Source organism: Scyliorhinus torazame, chromosome 8 (assembly GCF_047496885.1).
Source record: "Scyliorhinus torazame isolate Kashiwa2021f chromosome 8, sScyTor2.1, whole genome shotgun sequence".
Lineage (NCBI taxonomy): Eukaryota > Metazoa > Chordata > Chondrichthyes > Carcharhiniformes > Scyliorhinidae > Scyliorhinus > Scyliorhinus torazame.
The window spans coordinates 221,606,791-221,629,906 of NC_092714.1; the positions used below are offsets into that span (position 1 = coordinate 221,606,791).

Below are 23,116 nucleotides of genomic sequence, written 5' to 3' on the forward strand. Positions count from 1 at the left end.
CAGCTCCATGCTGAGAGTAAAGGCAGCCAGTAGTGAGGTAGATGTTAACTCTATGCTACAATCGGGAGAAAGAGGTAACAGCAACAAGTGGATCCTGCCCGGCGAGGTGGTAAATCGCCATCCCTTCATCGTTGCTCCGTCCCCCCCCAAAACGGCGTACTCGAGTACGCCGCGCGCCGTTTCGATGGCCCCAGGACGTTGACTGAGGTCCACCCACGACCAGCCAAGTTTCCGACAGCGTGGGTCTCTCACCCATCGGGAACTTGGCTTGGCAGCTATGGACTCAGTCCAGCACCGCCACAGTTGGGGGAGGGCCGATCCGTGGGCAGGGGGGGACATTGTCGGGGGTTGGGGGCTCTGTTCAGGGGGTGGTCCGGGGCTTGTGAGCCGGCCAAAGGGCGGGCACTATTTCGCAGGCTGGGTCCACGCATATGCGCGGCCACGGATCTGGCAATTCTCCGGGCCGTATGGGCAGTTAGAGCCAGGTGCTTCACACTGCTCGGCTGCTAGCCCCCAGCCAAATGGAGGATCGGTGGCTGTTTTGCGCCGGATTTTCGGGTGTGGGACGCCACCGTTCCCATGCCGGCGTGAGGACATAGCCTGACGATCGGAAAATCCAGCCCATGGTGTTTGAATTCTTTTAAACTGGGTTCATTGAAAATTGTTCCTGATTATACATCTCTCAAGCTAATGCACTATCAATTACAATGAGATGAGAGTTGAATGTAATCGAGGCTTTATTACACAGAGGTGTGTGGCCTCCTACAGCAGCTTACGAAATGGCTGTTGTTCGGAGAGCACACACATTTATACTCCGCCTCCTGGGCGGAGCCAGCAGGCAGGGATCTACCCCCGTACCTGTAGTACAGGGGCCTTACCGTAATACCATATATACAATATTATACAACAGTGGTGACTACCACAGTCACTTCCTGTTAAAAATGAATCCAGCGGGGGTGGTGGAAAACTATATACATACAGATTGGTTTTAAAATTACAGAGAGGGATACAAATTTAGACGATCGGGCGCCTTGATCGGTTGTTGAGAGCGCCGCAGTGCTGGTGGCGACTCAGGCGTCGGCTTGGTCTTCGGTGACTCCGGGAGCATGTCAAAATCCTCTTCATCACCGGGTGGGAGCAAGGGGAGGACGGATTGTCCTGGAGTGGGGGCTGCGGTGGTGTGCACCAGGGGAGGGGAGGGTGGCGCTATGGCGGGTGGGGGGGACGGGACGGGGGGGACGGGGGGCCAGCTGGTACCAGATCTCTGAGGAAGACTGTGTCTTGGCGACCGTCAGGGTACGCTACGTAGGCGTACTGCGGGCTCGCATGCAGTAGCTGTACTCTCTCAACCAACTGGTTCGCCTTGTGGAGCCGCACGTGCTTGCGGAGGAGGACGGGTCCTGGAGCTGCCAGCCACGTTGGGAGCGAAACCCCGGAGGTGGACTTCCTGGGGAAGGCAAAGAGACGTTCATGGGGGTTTTGTTGGTCGCGGTGCACAGGAGCGACCGAATGGAGTGAAGTGCGGCGGGGAGGACCTCCTGCCAGTGGGAGGCCAGGAGATTTCTGGACCGTAGTGCCAGCTGGACGGCCCCCCAGACCGTCCCATTCTCCCGCTCCACCTGCCCGTTTCCCCTGGGATTGTAGCTGGTCGTCCTGCTCGAGGCAGAGCCCCTGTTGAGCAGGAACCGACGCAGCTCCTCGCTCATATATGAGGATCCCCGGTCGCTGTGGACATAGGCGGGGAAACCGAACAGAGCGAAGATGGTGTTGAGAGCTTTGGTGACGGTGGTAGACGTCATATTGGGGCATGGGACATCGAAGGGGAATCGGGAATACTCGTCGACCACATTAAGAAAGTACGTGTTGCAGTCGGTGGAGGGGAGGGGCCCTTTGAAGTCCACGCTGAGGCGTTCAAAGGGGCGGGGGGCCTTCACCAGGCGCGCACGGTCTGGCCGGTAAAAGTGCGGTTAACACTCAGCGCAGACCTGGCAGTCTCTGGTGATAGCCCTGATTTCCTCGCTGGAGTAGGGCAGATTGCGGGCCTTAATGAAGTGGTAAATGCGGGTGACTCCCGGGTGACAGAGATCGTCGTGCATGGTCCGGAGTCGGTCCACTTGTGCGCTGGCACATGTACCTCAGGACAGGGCATCGGGGGGCTCGTTGAGCTTACCGGGGCAATATAAAATCTCATAATTGTAGGTGGAGAGCTCGATCCTCCACCTCAAGATTTTATCATTTTTGATCTTACCCCGCTGTGTGTTGTTAAACATGAAGGCAACCGACCATTGGTCAGTAAGGAGAGTGAATCTCCTGCCGGCCAGGAAATGCCTCCATTGTCGCACAGCTTCAACGATCGCTTGGGCCTCCTTTTCAACGCAAGAGTGACGAATTTCGGAGGCATGGAGGGTGCGGGAAAAGAATGCCACGGGCCTGCCTGCCTGGTTGAGGGTGGCGGCCACAGCGATGTCTGATGCATCGCTCTCGACTTGGAAGGCGAGCCTCTCGTCGACCACATGCATCGCGGCCTTGGCGATGTCGGCCTTGATATGGTTGAAGGCCTGGTGAGCCTCAGCCGTCAGTGGGAAAGCGGTGGATTGAATGAGTGGGCGGGCCTTGTCCGCATAGTTTGGGACCAACTGGGCGTAATACGAAAAGATCCCCAGGCATCGTTTGAGGGCCTTGGAGCAGTGGGGGAGGGGGAGTTGCATGAGGGGGCGCATGCAATCAGGGTCGGGCCCTAGAACTCCGTTCTGAACCACCAAGCCGAGGATGGCTAATCGGTTTGTGCTGAACACACAACCTTGTTGTAGGTTAGGTTGAGGAGTTTGGTGGTGTGGAGAAATTTGGAAAGATTAGCATCGTCGTCCTGCTGGTCGTGGCTGCAGATGGTGATGTTGTCCAGGTATGGGAAAGTGGCCCGCAGTCCGTACCGGTCAACCATTCGGTCCATCTCCCGTAGGAAGACCGAGAACCCGTTGGAGATGCCGAAGGGAACCCTAAGGAAATGGTAAAGGTGGCCATCTGCTTCAAACACAGTGTATGGGCGTCCGCCTTACGGATGGGGAGCTAGTGGTAGGCAGATTTCAGGTCCACTGTCGAGAAGACCCGGTACTGTGCAATCTGATTGACCATATCAGATATGCGTGGGAGGGGGTACGCGTCGAGCTGCGTGTACTGATTGATGGACTGACTGTAGTCAACGACCATCCTGTTTTTCTCCCCTGTTTTCACCACTACAACTTGGGCTCTCCAGGGGCTGTTGCTGGCCTCGATGACACCTTCCCGCAGCAGCCCCTGGACTTCAGACCTGATGAAGGTCCTGTCCTGGGTGCTGTACCGTCTGCTCCTGGTGGCGACGGGTTTGCAATCCGGGGTGAGGTTTGCAAACAGGGAAGGCGAGTCGAACTTACGGGTCGCGAGGCCGCAAACAGTAAGGGGTGGTAGGGGCCCGCCAAATTTCAGGGTTAGGCTCTGGAGGTTGCACTGCAAGTCCAGGCCGAGTAACAAGGCAGCACACAGGTTGGGGAGGACGTAGAGCCGGAAGCCGCTGAACTCTACGCCCTGGACGGTGAGGGTAGCACTGCAGTACCCCCGGATCACCACGGAGTGGGATCCGGAGGCCAGGGAGATTCTTTGGTTAGCGGGGTGTACCGCATGGGAGCAGCGCCTTACCGTATCGGGGTGGATGAAGCTCTCAGTGCTCCCGGAGTCCAGAAAGCAGGATATCGCGTGCCCGTCGACCTTCACCTTTGTCGAAGCGGTCACGAGGTTGTGCGGTCGAGACTGGTCGAGACGCGGCTGATCGTCGGCGGTTGCAGGCGATGAGTGGCCCGATGAGGTGCCCGAGGGTCACGTGTCCTGGGGCAGGCAAGATGGCGGCGCCCTCGGGCCGTACGTGTCCTGGGGCAGGCAAGATGGCGGTGCCCATTGGTTCTGAGGCAAGCAAGATGGCGGCACCCATGGGCCGCACGTGTTGTGAGTGGAGCAAGATGGCGGCGCCCAAAGGTCGCACATGGTCTGAGGAGAGGAAGATGGGCACCCACTGGCCTGGATGTATGCTTCAAAGCAAGCTAGCCAATGTTGGAAGTCCTTTTTGGCATTGTCTGCTTGAGCATGCAGCTGCAGGCGATCCGGCTTGATGCGGAGGTCCAGCTCTGAAAAATCTCCGTGTAATAAATTGATGCACTATCAATTACGACGAGACGAGAGTAGAATGTAATCGAGGCTTTATTACACAGAGATGTGTGGCCTCCTACAGCAGCTTACGAAATGGCTGCTGTTCGGAGAGCACACACATTTATACTCTGCCTACTGGGCGGAGCCAGCAGGCAGGGATCTACCCCCGTACCTGCAGTACCGGGGCCTTACCGTAATACCCATATATACAATATTATACAACAGTGGTGACTACCACGCAAGCACCTTGGGACAGTTTTCCATGTTAAAGGCTCTATATCAATCCAAGTTGTTGCCCTGTTCAGGGCCAAAGAGGATAGAATCTACAGCACTTATGACTGAGAGGAAGTAGCTTGAGCAGGCGCTCAGTGAAAACCAAGGACTTGACCATGTGTCGCACCACCCCTATAGACTTCATCAACTTTCGTAGCAATACAAATCTCCAAATACATTTATTAAATCAGAAACCGCTAGTAGAAATCCATCCAGAACTAACCTTAAAGTTTTCAATAAATTTCTCTGGTAGGTGTCCTTCCTTCCACTGAATGCATGTTCAGCTGTCCAAAGTTAAAGAAACTCAGGTGGAAACTGGCACCATGAGAGTTAAATCTGTCACACAAACCCTGTGCCTATCATAACGACTTGCCCAAAAAGATGTCTGGTGCAGCCAACCCCTACAGTGTTCCTTTGTGGCACAGTCGCCATTTTGGATCCAAAGCAGCATCCATTGCACCAAACATTGGGAACTGCGCATTACATTTTGCAGCAGTTGAGTCTGAAAACACGATTATAGATTTCAGCAGCACATTGGGTGAGGTGAGGGTAGCAGTGTGCAATGCCATGGAGGTGGCATTTGTCAGTCTTTTCAATAGAGAGGATTTGAGACTGGAACCTCAAGAGGTGCTGGAATCTTTAAAACCAGAATTGACCAGAATAGCAAAAAAATTGAGAGACAATTTGGAAAGTGTGAACACTACTTCACCTTGCTTTCTGCTCAACAGGAATACGACATTTCGCTCTATCTTTGGAACAAAATTCAGTGTTATAAATGTTCTGTTAGTTTTGTTATTGGGATTTATGAAACCCCAGGCTGTTTGAGTTTGTTCCCTTGCAATATGTTTTTAAAATTCATTTATGGGATGTGGGTGTCACTGGCTGGGCCAACATTTATCGCCCATCCAAATTGCCATTCAGAAGGTGGTGGTGAACTGCCTTCTTGAACCGCTGCAGTCCATGTAGTCTAGGTACACCCACAGTGCTGATAGGAGGGAATTCCAGGACTTTGACCTAGCAACAGTGAAGGAACAGTGACATATTTCCAAGTCAGGATGGTATGTGGCACAGAGGGGAAGTCATGCATCTGCTGCCTTTGTCCTTCCAAATGGTAGAATTTCTGGGTTTGAGAAGGTGCTGTTGAATATGGTACACACTGCACTATCCATTGTGCATTGAACATAAGAACATAAGAACTAGGAGCAGGATTAGGCCATCTGGCCCCTCGAGCCTGCTCCGCCATTCAATTAGATCATGGCTGATCTTTTGTTGTCTCAGCTCCACTTTCTGGCATGTACACCATAACCCTTTATTCCTTTATTCTTCAAAAAACTATCTATCTTTATCTTGAAAACATTCAATGAAGGAGCCTCAACTGCTTCACTGGGCAAGGAATTCCATAGATTCGCAATCCTTTGGGTGAAGAAGTTCCTCCTGAGCTCAGTCCTAAATCAACTTCCCCTTATTTTGAGGCTATGCCCCCTAGTTCTGCTTCCACCCGCCAGTGGAAACAACCTCCCCGCATCTATCCTATCTATTCCCTTCATAATTATATATGTTTCTATTAGATCCCCCCCATATCCTTCTAAATTCCAATGTGTACAGTCCCAGTCGACTCAACCTCTCCTCATAATCCAACTCCCTCAACTCTGGGATTAACCCAGTGCATACCCTCCAGCACCAGTACATCCCGGTAAGGAGAGCAAAACTGAACACAATACTCCAGGTGTGGACTCACTAACACCTTATACAGTTGCAGCATAACCTTTCTAGTCTTAAACTCCATCCCTCTAGCAATGAAGGACAAAACTCCATTCGCCTTCTTAATCACCTGTTGCACCTGTAAACCAACTTTTTGCGACTCATGCACTCGGACACCCAGGTCCCTCTGCACAGCAGCATGTTTTAATATTTTATCATTTAGATCATAATTTATTTTGTTGTTATTCCTCCCAAAATGGATAACCTCATATTTGTTAACATCGTATTCCATCTGCCAAACCCTAGCCCATTCACTTAAACTATCCAAATCCCTCTGCAGACTTCCAGTATCCTCTGCACTTTTCGCTTTACCACTCATCTTAGTGTCATCTGCAAACTTGGACACATTGCACTTGGTCCCCAACTCCAAATCATCTATCTAAATTGTGAACAATTGTGGGCCCAACACTGATCCCTGAGGGACACCACTAGCTACTGATTGCCAACCAGAGAAACACCCATTAATCCCCACTCTTTGCTTTCTATTAATTAACCAATCCTCTATCCATATAGAGTGGTGGAGGGATTGAAGATGGTGGATGGGGTGCTAATCAAGTGGGTTATGTTGTCCTGGATGATAATGAGCTTCTTGAGTGTTGTTGGAGCTGCCCTCATCCAGACAATGGAGAATAACCCATCACACTTCTGGCATGTGCCTTGTCGATGGGGGACTGGCTTTACAAATTCAGGAGGTGAATATCCAGTCGTTGACCTGCCCTTGTAGCCACAGTATTTATATGGCTGGTCGAGTTCAGTTTCTGGGTCAATGGTAACCTTCATGATATTGCTCGTGGGAGATTCAGCGATAGTAATGCCATTGAATGTCAAAGGAAGATGGTTAGATTCTCTCCTGTCGTAGATGGTCATTGCCTGGGCACTTGTGTGGCATGAATGTTACTTGCTGTTTATCACAAGAACGTACAAAATAGGAGCAGAAGTAGGACATTTGGCCGATAAAGCCTGCTCCTCTATTCAATAAGATCATGGTTAATCCGTTTGTGTTTGAATTCCACATTCCCATCTACACTTGATAATCTTTGATTCCTTTTCTAACAATAATCTGTCTACCTCCGCATTAAAAATATTCTCCTTATCTCTGTGCTAAAAGGGTAAAACTTAATTTTAAAACAGTGTCTCCTAGTTCTGATCTCACCCACAAGAGGGAACATAATTTCCATGTCTACCTTGTCAGTATCATTCAGGAACTTATATACTTCAATCAAGCCACGCCTTCTAAACTCCAGTGGAAACAAACCCAGCCTTTCCAACCTTTCCTTATAAGGCAACTCGCTCACTCCCGGTATCAATCTGAACTGCTTCTAACACATCCTTCCCTAAAAAAGGAGACCAAAACTGCACACAGTATTCGAGATGATGTCTCACCAATGCCCTGTGTAAGTGGATTATAACATCCTTACTTTTATGTTCAGTTCCTCTAGCAATAAAGGTTGGCATTCCATTAGGCTTCTTAATTACTTTGCTGCAAATGCGCATTGACTGCTTCAGTAACTGAGGAGTCGTTATTGGTACTGAACATTGTGCAATCATCAGCAAACATCACCACTTCTGATCTTATGATGGAGGGAATGTCATTGACAGAGCAGCTGAAGATAGTTGGGCCAAGGACTCTACCCTGAGGAACTCGTGAAACAATATCCCTGAGATGATTGACCTTCAACAACCATCTTCCTTTGTCCTAGGTATGACTCCAACCAGTGGAGAGTTTTCTCCTTCATTCCCATTGACCCCAGTTTTGCTAGGGTTCACTGATATCATATGCAGTCAAATGCTAACTTGATGCCAAAGACAGTCTTTCTCACTGTCTTGAGTTTAGTTCTTTTGTCTGTTTTTGAATTATGGCTATAATGAGGTAGTGAGCTGGAACCCAACTGAGTGTCAGTCAGTAAGTTATTACTGAGTAAATGCCACTTGATAACCCTGTTGGTGACACTATCCATCACAATGCCAGGTAAATGCCAGTGTTGTAGCTGTATTGGAATATCTTGGCTAAGTGCAACTAGTTCTGTACTTCGGTCCTATTGCTGGAATGTTTTCAAGGCTCATAGACTTTGCAGTATCCAATGCCTTTTGCCATTTCCTGATATCGCCTGGAGTGAATTGAATTGGCTGAAGACTGACATCTGTGATACAAGGAACCTCAGCAGGAGACCAAGATGGATCATCCACTCAGCACTTCTTGCTTAAGATTACAAAAAGATCACAAAATCCTACAACATTGCCTTTTGCACTGATGTGCTGGGCTCCCCCATCATTGAGGATGGGGATATTTGTGGAATCTCCTCCTCCAGTGAGTTGTCTAATTGTTCACAACCATTCAATACTGGATGTGACAGGATTTCAGAGCTTAGTTCTGACCCATTGGTTTTGGGATCGCTTAGCTCTGTCTCTTGAATGTTGCTTTCACTGTTTGACATGCTAGTAGCCCTGTGTTTTAACCCCACCAGGTTGATACCTCATTTTTGGGCATGCCTGATGTTGCTCCTGTCATGCCCTCCTGCACTCTTCATTGAACCAGGGTTTTCCCCTTGGCTTGGTGATAATGGTGAAATAGAGGATATGCCGGGCCATGACGGTACAGATTGTGGTTGTATCCAATTCTGCTGCTCCTGATGGCCCACAGCATTTCATGGATGCCCAGTCTTGAGTTCTAGATTGGTTTGACATCTATCCCATTTAGCACGGTGGTAGTGCCACACACTTTGGAGGGTGCCCTCAATGTGAAGTTGAGACTTTGTCTCCACAAGGACTGTGTGACAGTCACTCTGAACAAAACTGTCATGGACAGATGCATCTGCAACAGTTGAGGACAAGTTCAAGTAGGTTTTTCATTCTTGGTTGTTTTCTTACTACCTGCAGCAGACTCAATCCAGCAGCCACGTACTTTAGAACTCAGCCAGTTCAGTCAAGCTTCTCTTGGTTATGGACATTGCACTCAGAGTACATTTTGCACCCTATCCACCCTCAATGCTTCTTCCAAGGAGTGTTCAACATGGAGGAGTTCTGATTCATCAGTTGAGGAGGGTGTATGTGGTAATCAGCAGGAGCTTTCCTTGCCCATGTTTGACTTCATGGGGTCCAGAATTGATTTATTTTTACAGGATGTGGGTTTTGCTGGCTAGGCCAGCAATTGTTGCCCATTCCTAATTGCCCTTGAGGAGGAGGTGGTGAGCTGCCTACTTGAACTGCTGCAGACCATGTTCTGTAAGTACACCCGCAGTGCTATCAGGGAGAGAGTTATAGGAATTTTGTCCCAGTGACAGTGAAGGAGCGGTGATGTATTTCCAAGTCAGGATGGTGAGTGACTTGGAGGGGAACTTCCAGGTAGTGGTGTTCCCATGTATTGCTGTTCCCATGTATTGCTGCCCTTGTCCTTCTAGATAGCAGTAGTCGTGGATTTGGAAGGTGCTGCCGAAGGAGCCTTGGTGAGTACCTGCAGTGCACCTTGCACATGGTACACACGGCTGTTACTGTGTGTTGCTGGTGAAGGGAGTGAATATTTGTAGAAGGGGTGCCAAACAAGGAGGCTGTTTTGTCCTGGTTGGTGGCGAGCTTCTTAAGTGTTTTTGGAGCTGCACTCAGCTAGGCAAGTGGAGAGTATTCCAACATACTCCTGACTTGCGCATTGTAGATGGTGGACAGGTTTTGTGGAGTCAGTAGGTGATTTACTCACCGCAGGATTTCTCACCTCTGAGAACGCCCAGGGCAATGCCTCCCCAACTGTATATCACTATGATGCCACCTCTGCTGGGTCAGTCCCGGTGGAACAGGACATACCCAGGGATGGTGATGATGATGTCAGGGTCTTAATGTGACATAATTCCATGATTACAACTACATCAGGCTGTTGCTTGCCTAATCTGTGAGACAGCTCTCCCAATTTTGGTGCAGCCCCCAAAGTGTTAGTAGGAAGACTTGACGAATGTGATATAAAATAGTTACTTTAGAGTTACTAGTTAATGTATGTAGAAATAAGCCACTTTGATTCTGGCAGTTAGGGACAAAGGGGTTTGAGACCGCATGGAAAAAGCAGGAAGAGGTGTGTCTATGAGAGTGATGCTGCATTGATAGGGGCCAGAGAAAGGGATTGGAAGTGAGCCAATCAGAATAGATCGAACAGGTCAGGAGGGACATAGGCTGACCTATGTCCGTCGAGTATGTGAAACTTGATACCATTTGAATTGATTTTGCAGAGATCCCTTTGTCTTTTAGTTCAGTCGTTTTCTGGGGTGTAAGAGGCTGGATGTCTCTTACGTTTCTGTAAGATGATTCAAGCTTGCAAGCTAAATAAATAACTTCTTTTTACGTGCGAATCCATCTCAACTTTTATTGAGGCCAGACTGACAGAGAAAGAAATTTGGGGATCAACAGACTTTGCGGGATTGTCAGGGCTGGGTTTGCCGTTGTCATTACAGTGCCTGGGTCGTTGCAGCATGATCCTTCCTGTTTCATTCCTTTATGTAGCAGTTTTGATAGAAATGTGCAGCTTCCTAGGTAATTTAAGAGTCAACCATATTGCTGTGGGTCGAGACTCACATGTAGCCAGACCAGGGTAAGGATGGCAGATTTCCTTTCCTAAATGGTATTAGTAAAACAGATAAAACAGATTAGTAAAATGGGCAGTACAGGGTAGCACAGTGGGTAGCATTGTTGCTTCGCAGCGCCAGGGTCCCAGGTTCAATTCCCGGCTTGGGTGACTGTCTGTGCGGAGTCTGCACGTTCTCCCCGTGTCTGCGTGGGTTACCTCCGGGTGCTCCAGTTTCCTCCCACAAGTCCCAAAAGACATGCCGTTAGGTGAATTGGACATTCTGAATTCTCCCTTTGCATACACGAACAGGCGCCAGAATGTGGCGACTGGGGGCTTTTCACAGTAACTTCATTGACTGTAAGCCTACTTGTGACAATAAAGATGATTCTTATTATTATTAGATAAGTTTCCTGGTCACTATCACCGAGACTAACTTTTAATTCCAGATTTATTAACCAAATTTAAATTCCACCAGCTGCTGTGGTGGGATTTAAACACATGTCCCCCGAGTATTAGCCTGGTCCTCTGGGTCTGGTGACATTGCCAGTATGTAACTGTGTCCCCTTTGTGCAAACAGAAGTGTAGTTTTGACATCTTCTAAACTGAAATGATGCATATTCACTTCCCAATCTGTTGGCCATCCGTGAGTCAATGAGCAGCACTATATTATGTAGCTAGTTTGGGTTTATGCATGAAGTCTTTTAAAAATGGAAAAATGTTAAGGCTTTCCATTGTAGCTTACACTTGATTGCGTGTCCTGATGGAATATATATATGTACGAGAAGCAATGAAAGGGCGACAAGGTTATGATTGGGTGAGTAGTAAACGGGCTGAACAGGTCAAAGATAGCATATTGAGACATACAAGCCTCAGGCACAGATTTGATAAATTATATTGGGTTTGCCATTGTCACTTCAGTGAGTAGATGAGTAGTTTTAACTTGGCAATTCCTGCCATCCTGTGCATCAGTTATTGGATCATATGTATAGTGCACACATTATGTGGCTGACTTGCTGCAGTACTATCCTCCAGCGGGGAAGGCCTGGACTCCCAAATGTGGGAACTTGCCTTGCACACAAGCATTTTGTTACTTTGGCTGATGGGCTGCATTTCCTGCCTCCACAGTTTCCCTCACACTGCCTTTTGGAAAAGCTGAAAGAACCTTTAAAATATTTCCAGCCTTCCATAAGACTGAAACAGTTCTTTTCGCCACAATATGCAATGAGTGTCCAGTGTGGAGCCAATATTTGATACTTACAAAGAGATGTCCATAGAAAATCCTGCAAGGTCACTCTGGTGGGAGTTCAGTAAGCAGCTCAGTTCACTTTCTCTAGTCTTTCTACTTAGTGCCAGGAATGCATAACTTACCCTTGAACGTTTTTGGATTTCATCAGCACAGTCAGAGGTTCTGCTTGAGGCATTTCTCAAAGTGGTTTTGTAATTTCAGTCCTAGTTTATAATTTGCCATTTTAGCCTTTTTAAAGTGCTGAGGCTGACATTCCACTCAGAGCATTTAACACCTAAAAGTTAAAGTGTTAACTGTATTCATAACCAGGATGTGCGAACTAAGATAATTGTAGTACGTAAGTGAAAATATTGGCATGGAATTTCGCCATTGCCTCTCCATGGTGGTGAGAATGGCAGAAGTGCCCGAAAACCGCAAGTGCTACAGCCAAATGCAGCACTCCCCACTCCCGGAGTGGCGGGGATAGGAATAGTTCCTCTTTCACGCATGTGCGGTTCACGGAGTCATCTTGCCATTTAATTCACCAGCTGCCTCCACTGAAGGTGGTGTTTTGTATCCCAGGAGTGTGAAACCCAATGTGTGCTGGGCAGGTCTGGTAAGAACTGGGGCGGGATTCTCCGACCCCCCGCCGGGTCGGAGAATTGCTGGGGGTCGGCGTGAATCCCGCCACCGCCCCCCTCCGAATTCTCCGGCCCCCAAAAAATCGCCCCGGCATAAATCGCGCCACCCGCCTCACAGAATGGCGGGGACCGGCATGATTCAATGGGCCCCGGGGCCGCCGGAATTCTCCGGGCCGCGATGGGCCGAAGTCCCGCCCGTTTAACGAGGGTCCCGCCGGCGTAAATCAAGGTTGGTCCCTACCGGCGGGACCCAGCTCCGTGGGCGGCCTCCGGGGTTCTCGGGGGGCGCGGGGGGATCTGGCCCCGGGAGGTGCCCCCACAGTGGCCTGGCCCGCGATTGGGGCCCACCGATCCGCGGGCGGCCTGTGCCATGGGGGCGCTCTATTCCTCCGCATCGGCTGCTGTGGTCCTACGTGATAGCCGCTGCGGAGACGAACCCTCCCGTGCATGTGCCGGGATGAGCTTCCGCGCATGCGCCAACTCGCGCCGGCCGGCGGAGGCCCTTCGGCGCCAAGCCACTTCCCCGCCAACTGGCGGGGCGCAAACCACTCCGGGGTTGGCCTAGCCCCTGAAGGTGCGGCCCGATGCCGGAGTCATTCACGCCACTCTTCGGCGCCGGGACCCCCCGCCGCGCCGGGTAGGGGAGAATCCCACCCCAGGTCTGACCTTTTTACATTTCTTTGGACAGTCAGTTTATCCCTTTGTAAAGGACGTGGGATTCTCCGACCCCCCCGCTGGGTCGGAGAATCGCCAGGGGACGGCGTGAATCCCGCCCCTGCCGGCTGCCGAATTCTCCGGCGCCGGGAATTTGGCGGGGGCAGGAATTGCGTTGCACCGGTCGGCGGCCGCTAGCAGCAGCCCCACCCCCCCCGGCGGTTCTCCGGCCCGTGATGGGCCAAGTGGCCGTCCGTTTGTTTTTGCCAGTCCCGCCGGCGTAAATTGGAGTAGGTCCTTACCGGCGGGAACTGGCGGCGCGGGCGGCCTCCGGGGTTCTTGGGGGGGGGGGGGCGCGGGGGGCTCTGGCCCCGGGAGGTGCCCCCACAGTGGCCTGGCCCGCAATCGGGGCCCACCGATCCGTGGGTGGGCCTGTGCCGTGGGGGCACTCTATTCTTCCGCACCGGCGGCTATAGCGGTCCACCATTGCCGGTGCGGAAACAAAGCCCTCTGCGCATGCACGGGGGTGATGCCAGCACAAGCTGGCGCTCCCGCGCATGTGTCAACTCGCGCCGGCCGGCGGAGGCCCTTCGGCGCCGGTTGGCCTGGCACCAAGCTCCTTCCCCACCGGCCGGCGGGGCGCAAACCACTCCGGGGCGGGCCTATCCCCTGAAGGTGCGGAGGATTCCGCACCTTTGGGGCGGCCCGACGCCGGAGTGGTTCACTCCACTCCTCGGCGCCTGGACCCCCCACCCGCTGAGTAGGGGAGAATCCCGCCCCTGTTCTTTGGATCTGGTTTTGGGAGATCTTTGCGACAGGTCAGATGCCCTTTGGGGAGGTAAGGTGTCTCTTTAGAATTGTTAAAATTAGATGTGAACGTGTCTAAGAAGTGCATAAATCCATTAACTATCAAGCCCATTGGTACTGTCAACAGATCTGCCAACAACTGTCAAAAAGACCTGACAAGCAGAACTGTCAAAAGCAGCTGTCAAACTATTATTTATTTATTTATTTTTTATAAATTTAGAGTACCCAATTCATTTTTTCCAATTAAGGGGCAATTTATCGAGGCCAATCCACCTAGCCTGCACATCTTTGGGTTGTGGGGGTGAAACCCACGCAAACACGGGGAGAATGTGCAAACTCCACACGGACAGTGACCCAGAGCCGGGATCAAACCTGGGACCTCGGTGTACTGTCTTGCCTGCCTTCCCTGGACTGGAATTCTGACTTTGGTGCAGCCATTTTGAAAAGGCAGGTTCCTGAAGCTGGGGAGATGGAGTGAGAACCCTGGAAAGTCAGGCATATTTGATGTCCACACTGCCTTTCCAGAGTTTCCACTGTTCCTTTGCGGAGGTTATGACAGACACTGTAGCTGTCAAACTATTATGTCACTTAAAAGTCCTGCCTGTTAAATCTTTGGAAAAAAAACATCTGGAGTGTTAAACAAATTATTTCTTGCAATTTCACTGTTGGTTGACATTAAACTGAGGCTTTATTTTACTGGATTAGTGCTGCATTAGTTTTGGAACTGATTTCACAACCATTCATTGTCACAGTAGGGTATCTGCCATTTCACAGTTTGATTGAAAGCAACAAGTGGTTATAGACTCAATGAAGTGGGGTTATGAATACCCATGCTTGTTGTTATAAGAAGTTATGTAATTGAGTCAAATGTTTGTTGTTAAACAGCTTTATGCAGTTGAAGGAATGTAAGCATAGTAAATGGGTTTTTATGAATAGGAGTGTTTTTCAATATAGTGAATCCTACAATAGATACATAAAACTTTATTTTCTAAAACTTTATTTTATTTCATCTCAGCATGGGTCCTGAGGTTTACCCATGGTGAATCTGGGTGATTTGTCATGCTAAGTGTGAGAATAAAGGGTGGTGGTGGGGCACAAATTGTCATCAAGTTGGCATTAGGACTATTAAGGGATATGGAGTGGGTACATAGACATTAATTGACATGGCATCTAAAAGACACCATGGGAGGTACAGGGGCATAGGTTGGCATTGAGGTTATGAGGAATCATAGGTTATGTGCAGGGTATATTATGCCATGGATGAGCATGGATGGAGCATTAAGAGTTTGTAGGGGGGTGAGGGAGTGTGAGGGATGGAGGGATGTTGTCAAAAAAAAATTTGGACACAAGTGCCTTCCACTCAACTGGCGTCCACAACGGGCATCCTCCTCACTCCTTCAGCGGTCTCGCACCCGACTTCTAATATAGCCTGCCTTCCCTGGACTGAAATTCTGACTTTGAGGCAGCCATTTTGAAAAGGCAGGTTCCTGAAGCTGGGGAGGTGGAGTGAGAACCCTGGAAAGTCAGGCATACTTGATGTCCACACTGCCTTTCCAATGTTTCCACTGTGCGGAGGTTATGACAGACAATTAGGAAAACATCTGGGGAAATTGATTCTATTATGTCCACACACTCGTGTAAGGTGCTAAAATTAACATAAAACTTTATCTCATTAATCTGATTTGGATTCAACAAAGGTCCCAAAAACAATCGGACAGCAAAACTGTATTTCTTTATTATAAACTGTAGTATACTTAAGACAAAGAAAAATTTTGGCCCAAAGTTTGAATAACTTTCATGTGAATGTGAGGCGGCACTGACATAAGGGACAAGATTTTGGGCATATCCGATATTCTCGAGTTATATCTGTTTCAAAAGACAGCTGTAAATTTCCTTAGACTTGTTTAATAATGACAGAAGGTATGCTTGTCCCCAAAGTGGTGGATATCTGCAAATGCCAGAATAATTGAGGCAAAAAACTGCTGTCCAAAATTTTCACCTTTTACATCAGTATTACAGCTGGCTAAAAAGTAAAAGAGGGGAGGTGATTTGTCAAACAAAGAAACACGCCTTGAATACCTCACATTTTGTATGAAACATTAGTTTTGATTGAAGTGATTCGATAGTATTTGCTGTGGAATGAAGAAAGGATTCAGCAAACTGCCTTTCAGAAATAATGGGCTGGATTCTATGTTTCTTAGACTAAAGTGATGACGCCAATGCAGAATTTGTGGACTTTTACGACAGAGAAACCAGCGCCGCAACCGTACTGATTCAGCTACCGTTGAGGGCTAGCACCGGTGCCACGTGGAACACAATCGATTCCAATTTAAAAAAAGTGCGGGATTCGCCGGGTCCGCGATCGACACTCGGGAGGCTGACAAGCTTCAGCTGCACCATCACATGACACTCCCTACACACACTTATCCCAGCCAACAAGATGGTGTGGGTTGTGTTGGAGCGCGCCCATACAGCTGATGATTTGGCTGGGGCCAGAGGGCACCCAAGGGGCTCCCCTGGTGGGTCACCTATACGACCTGTGGCCCTAGGTTCAAGACATGGCTGCCTTGCCAGCTGCGTCAATGATGTTCCGTGCCTGACCACCCCGACCCCACCGCCCACCTCCTGGTCACCCCTGCTACTCTCCCAGCCCTCGAAGAAGCCCCCCGGCCAGAGCACAACTGTCGGCAGACTATGGCGATGTTGGACACCTTTCATATGCCCTCTCCCTCCCTCAGCAGCCGCTACACCGATTTCATGATTTTTAAAAGCACAAGTGAACCACGCCGTCGGGAACTCAGCCCAGCAGAGGCGGAGAATTGCAGAGGCCCTGGAGAGTACCGGATTGGGCCCGCTAATGATATGCAAATGGTGTCTACTGTACGTGTGGAGTGAAACACACTGACGCCATTTTCGAGGTGATGGAGAATCGCAATTTGGTGTCAAATCAGCGCCTGCCATGATTTTGACTTCGGAAGCCATTCTCCGCCCAATTGCATTTCCCGATTTTGGCATCGACTAACGGAGAATGCCGCCCTTTGGCTTTGTTAGTTCTGCTCCTTCTGAACTAGAGTTCTTACCGTAGCATTCTCCAGGAGAATCTGAAGAAGTTGTTTTGATGGAGGCAGTGCAGGGGCAGGAAGAAGGGGAGATAAGAGAGACAGACACCGCAGGCTGCACTAAAGGAGAAAGTGACTAGATAGGAGGTGGCGTTGAACCAATCTACAGACTGCGGTCTTAATGATGTTTTGGAAGAAACCTGCTTAAAGAGACAACAGTTCTGGAACAACATTTTGAAAGAATTCTATCTCCTCTTGCACTCTTACCAATAAATATGCTCTCAACTGACAGAAAATGGATTCATCAAAACAGTCAGAAGTGTTCATATGGTCGTCATAGCTTTGGTAAATTTGTGAAAGCGATCATTAACTTTTAGAAATGATAATTATAATTCAGAAACATTCATTAATGTCAAAAGCGTTATTAGCTATTGGAAGCATTAATTAGCCTTGCAGCGTCACTCCCACATCACAGCCCCTCTCTCCCCACCCACCCAGCCTCACATTCCACCAGCTTCGCTTCGTGCCTGGTTAAGCTTCCCACCTGACCTTGCCTTCCCTTGGCCTCATCTCCTGTCCGGCCTTGCTACTCGCTGGCCTTGCTTCCCCACAACTTCACTTCCCCCCACCCAACCCAGCAGCCTCTCTTACCACTGCTCCTCCAGTCGTCAGGCCTCACTCACCACATTAATTTTAAACGCAGAACCAAACTTAAAAGCATTGACAATCGGCAGGCAGGTATGTTCCCTTCCAGTTGGGGAACACTTCAGCAGTCAAGGGCATTCAGCCTCTGAACTTTGGGTAAGTATTCTCCAAGGCGGCCTTCAGGACACGCGACAACGCAGAATCGTCGAGCAGAAACTTATAGCCAAGTTCCGCACACATGAGTACGGCCTCAACTGGGACCTTGGATTCATGTCGCATTACATCCACCCTCCACCATCTGACCTGGGCTTGCAAACTCCTACCGACTGTCCTGGCTTGAGACAATCCATACCTCTTTAACCTGTGATTATCCCTCTTTCCAGTCACTCCGTCTGGTCCTGTAAAGACTTAATTACCTGCAAAGACCCACATTCAAAGTATCATCTTGCATCTTTGACTTTGTCTATATATATGTTTCTGGACCTACCTCTTCATTCACCTGAGGAAGGAGCAGTACTCCAAAAGCTAGTGATTCGAAACAAACCTGTTGGACTTTAACCTAGTGTTGTAAGACTTCTTACTGCGCTCACCCCAGTCCAACGCTGGCATCTCCACATCATGAACATTTAAATGACATTTCCATGGCCAATCAGCATGCTTTTATTGAATGTAATGTAATAAAATGTCATGCTTTGCACACATATAAGAATCTTTTGAGTGGATAATCAAGTATATGTAGTTCATTTGGATTTTTAAGTTCACCACATGAGACTATTGGGAAAATTAAGGTTCATGGAGTAACGGTACATCCTCTTTTCATAGAAGATAATATTAATCTTAACTGCAATTTTATTGATTTTGTTTCAAGATTCTTACTCGCACAGTGAGTCGTATTCCAGTGTTCACTTCAACGCTTTCATTGGTACTGATGGGGGAGGGGTGGAAGAGGGAGTCAGCTCACTCCGGGAACCCATGGTACTGGCTAGAAACCCATAGCTAGTAGCATGGACCAGACGGAGAATCCAGCCCATGATTTCTCAGCGTGAGAAGGCTGGAGAAAATGTAAAAGCTGATTAGGAGCTGCACCTCCTTCCATCCTCCCCTGTTTCCAACGGAGCTGCTTCAAAGAGGCAAAGTGGAGTTGTGAGATTACCATTTCAGATCAGATATGATCTCATTGAATGGCCAGCGCAGCCTTGACAGGCCTACTTCTGCTCCTACGTTTTATGGTCTTAAGATGCTCTCTGTTAGTGATCTCACTGGAGTAGCCTCATGGCAAAGGATACTAAATATACGGTACATGTCTTTTTTTGGTAAGAAAGTGTGCTGTGGTGTAGACGTGCTATCACTGGCATTTGATAATGCTTTCAGAACAAAGTACTTACAGCCTCCTTTTTACATATTCTCGAAGAATTAAACACATGAATTTCTGGGATTTCGACAAATAATTTGACCAATTTTGTTGTTTAAAGAGATAGCTCAGAGAAGCTCACACAAAGGGCCCGATCTAACCAAATGGGAACAGACTCCCACAGCGAGTATGTTAAGCTGTGTGTTTCCCGCTGCTCGCAACGCGAGAAACACCCCGCTATCTAACGCCCAGCCGGTTAGACAAGGGACCTCAGTGGGGAACACGCTCCTGAGGTTGCACTCAGCTCCATTTCCTGCATTGCTCCTCAGTGCAGCGAGAGTTCGGGACACTATTTTAAAATGGGGTCCCAATTTCTCGAGCTCCCAACACAGCCCCCAAACCCACTCCCCATGCCCCAACTCACTGCTTACCGGTGTAGTGCACCCCCCCCCAGCCTAATCACCGCCATGCAAAAAATGCTATTTCGGCAGTGCCACCTGGGCACTTTGGCTGTGCCAGGCTGGCATCACGTGACACTGCCAGGGTGCCCAGGTGACAGTACCAAAGTGCCAGGCTGGCAGTGCCAGGGTGGCACCAGCAGTGCCAGGGTACAACCCTGTTCAGAGAGCAAGCACCTTGGGGCCTCCGATCCCATGGGAGACCCCCATGAGTGCCTTCCATCTGGTCCCTGTTTGTGGAAGCCAACACTGAACGGCACTCGCCCGAGGTCTCCAAGGCAAAGGGGGTAGATCCCAATGCTTTGGTTACCTCAGGGAACTGCATATTCAAGTAAGACTAGCTGTTTCGTTCTAATATGCAGACTTGTCAAAAAGTGATGCCACCCTCAATGGGTGGGCTTCACATCATGTCGTCTCGCAAGATCGCTTTAGATCTTGTGAGGCATAGTGTTATGTGAGAGTACCTTTAAGAAATGGGTGTTTAATAAATGTACCTTTAAGAAATGGGTGTTTATCAGTGATGTCAGAGTGTGGGTGGAGCTGGGCTGTCTGTCAGCTTTTTACTTTTGTTTTAGGCTGTTTGCTGCAGGGTGTGTTTTAGTTTTGTTTTCAGAGTTGGAGCTGAAGCCAGATAGAGCAGGTGTACTGTTGATCTCTGCCATAAAAGACTGTCTCTTGATCATTTGGTGAATTCAGAATTTTAAATGTTCTCAGTAGTGAATGTAAACCTAATGTGCTTCTGTTAAAAGGTGTTTCTTTTGTCTTCTGAATGTTGTTTGGGAAGTTATTAAGGATTACTTAGTGCTGTGTTCTTTGGGGGTTGTATTTGAATTGATGGTTGCTAAGATGTTCACTGTATGTTTTAAAAAGGTTAACTTGAGTTCATAGAATAAACATTGTTTTGCTTTAAAAAATACTTTTCAATTTCTGCTCTACCACACCTGTAGAGTGGGCCGTGTGCTCCCCATACCACAATCTAGTAAAAGTTGTGGGTCAGGTGAACTCCATGATAGACTTTGGGGTTCTCTAAATCCTGGCCCATAACAAATTGGGGGCTCGAGGGGGATAAAAGTCTATCTGTTGGATTGGCTTTGTGAACTTAAAGACACTGAGGGGTTAGCATATTGTGTTTGCTTTTCAGGTGTGGTATTTTAGTTTAAGTAGGTAGTGAGTTGTTGACAATGGCTCTTTCAGAGGCTCAGAAGTTTTTGGGGGGTGGAGACGGTCACACGCAGTACCTGACGGAGAGAGACTAAAAGCAGACTGTTAGATTTGGCAAAAACATTGCAGTTAACATTATCTGACAAAATGTGAAAAGATAATTATGGTAATTATGGCAGTGGCTAAGCATTTAAAGTTACCTGAGATACAGTTTGACTCATTGGAAATGGCAAAAATTCAGTTACAACTTAAACAAATGGGACATGAGAAAGAGTTAAAGCAGCTTGAATACAAAAGAGATAGAGAGGAAAAAGAAAGAGAGAGAGATGAAAGAAGAAAAGAAAGAATAGCCCTAGCAGAACAAAAGGAAAGAGAAAGGGAAATACAGATCAGGGAAAAAGATAAAGAGATAGAGTTTGAACTTCAGAAAATGGCCATGAAACATGACAGTCAGTTAAAATTGGCGAGCGTAAAGGGAAACGTACAGTTCGATGATAGTGATGAGGATAGTGAGAAAGAGCATCAAAGTCGAAGGCTTGGTGGGGATCTATTTAAATATGTCCAAGCATTGCCAAGGTCTGATGAGAAGGAGGTGGAAGCCTTTTTCATTTCATTTGAGAAAGTAGCTAAACAAATGAAATGGCCACAGGACATGTGAGTATTACTGATTCAAACAAAGCTGGTAGGTAGGGCTAGGGAAGTGTTTGCATCACTACCAGAGGAGGTATCTGGGTCATATGAGGAGGTGAAGAAATCCATCTTAGGTGCAGATGAACTAGTGCCTGAAGCCTACAGACAAAGGTTTAGAAATTTAAGGAAAGAATTTGGTCAAACATACATGGAGTTTGAAAAGATCAAACAGAGTAATTTTGATAGGTGGATAAGGGCTTTGAAAATAGATCAAACGTATGAAGCTCTCAGAGAAATTATACATTTGTAAGAGTTTAAAAATTAAATTCTTGATGTAGTGAGAACTCATGGGGAAGAGCAAATGGTTAAAACTGCAAGATTGGCAGCAGAAATGGCAGATGATTATGAATTAGTTCATAAATCAAAGCTTGGTTTCCGACACCAGTTTCACCCGGTGAGGAATAGAAACTGGGGACATGAGAAATACTCAAGTGGTAAAAGTAAAGGTGATCTGATGGGAGACAATAAGGAGAGTGTACCTCAGACTAAAAAAGTGAACCAGGACGGTGGAAAAGAAATGAAAAATATCAAATGTTTTCACTGTAATAAACTAGGCCATGTAAAGTCACAGTGTTGGTGGTTGAAGAAAAGCACTGGGAAGGCTGATGTGGTAAAACAGGATAAGACAGTGGGGTTTGTTAAAGTGGTAAAGGAAAGCCCAAGTGAAGCGAAGGAGGGGCAAAAGATTGTACAGCCAGATCAAGAGGTGATTGGTAAGAAGGTGTCAGATCTCTTGAAAGAATTTATTTGTGTGGGTAAAGTTTACTCTTGTGTATCAGGAGGAGCAGGTAAACAAGTCACAATTTTAAGAGATACGGGAGCTAGTCAATCTTTAATGGTAAGAGATGAGGAGTTATGTAGTTTGGGAAGAATGGTGCCAGAAAAGGTGGCAATATGTGGAATTAAGGGTGAGAGTAGTCGTGTTCCATTACCTAAGGTAAGGTTGGAAAGTCCAGTGAAGAGTGGTGAAGTGGTAGTAGGGGTAATAGAAAAACTATCTTGTCCAGGAATACAGTTTTTCTTGGGTAATGATATAGCTGGATCGCAGGTAGGAGTGATGCCTACTGCGGTTGATAAGCCAGTGGAAAATCAGACAACTGAAGTGTTGAAGGACGAATATCCTGGGAATTTTCCGGATTGTGTAGTAACAAGATTGCAAAGTCACAGGTTAAGACAAGAGGAGAAATCAAAGAGTGAAGATGACCTTGAAGTGCAATTATCAGAAACGATTTTTGATCAGATGGTTGAAAAAGAACAAGAACAGGTGGAGGATGAGGCGGATATTTTTAGTTCCGGAAAATTGGCGGAGTTACAACAAAAAGATATAGAAATAAAACGGATGTATCAGAAAGCATGCACAGAAGAGGAATCTGAGTGTATACCAGAGTGTTATTACCGTAAAAGTGAAGTCTTGATGATAAAATGGAGACCTTTACATATGCAGGATGAAAAGTGGGCAGAAGTTCATCAAGTAGTATTGCCGGTAGGGTATAGAAAAGAGGTGTTGCGAGTTGCACATGAGGTACCAATGGGAGGTCATTTGGGAATAAGGAAAACTCAAGCTAAAATACAAAAACATTTTTATTGGCCTGGACTACTTAAAGATGTAGTTAAATTTTGTCAATCATGTCACACATGTCAAGTGATAGGGAAACCTCAAGCAGTGATA

At 47.9% G+C, this 23,116-nt stretch overlaps 1 protein-coding gene and 1 long non-coding RNA gene across 2 annotated transcripts in view; both read right to left on the bottom strand.

The window, feature by feature from the left end:
• The window catches only part of hnf4a (hepatocyte nuclear factor 4, alpha), a 285,470-nt gene that overhangs the window by 218,627 nt on the left and 43,727 nt on the right, over window positions 1-23,116 (bottom strand). The gene's annotated exons all lie outside the window — the stretch shown is intronic.
• Window positions 10,525-12,190, bottom strand: LOC140428394 (uncharacterized). Its single transcript, XR_011948761.1, has 2 exons — window positions 12,015-12,190; window positions 10,525-10,803 (listed from the first exon to the last, which is right to left on the bottom strand). It is a non-coding gene; the product is annotated as an uncharacterized lncRNA (long non-coding RNA).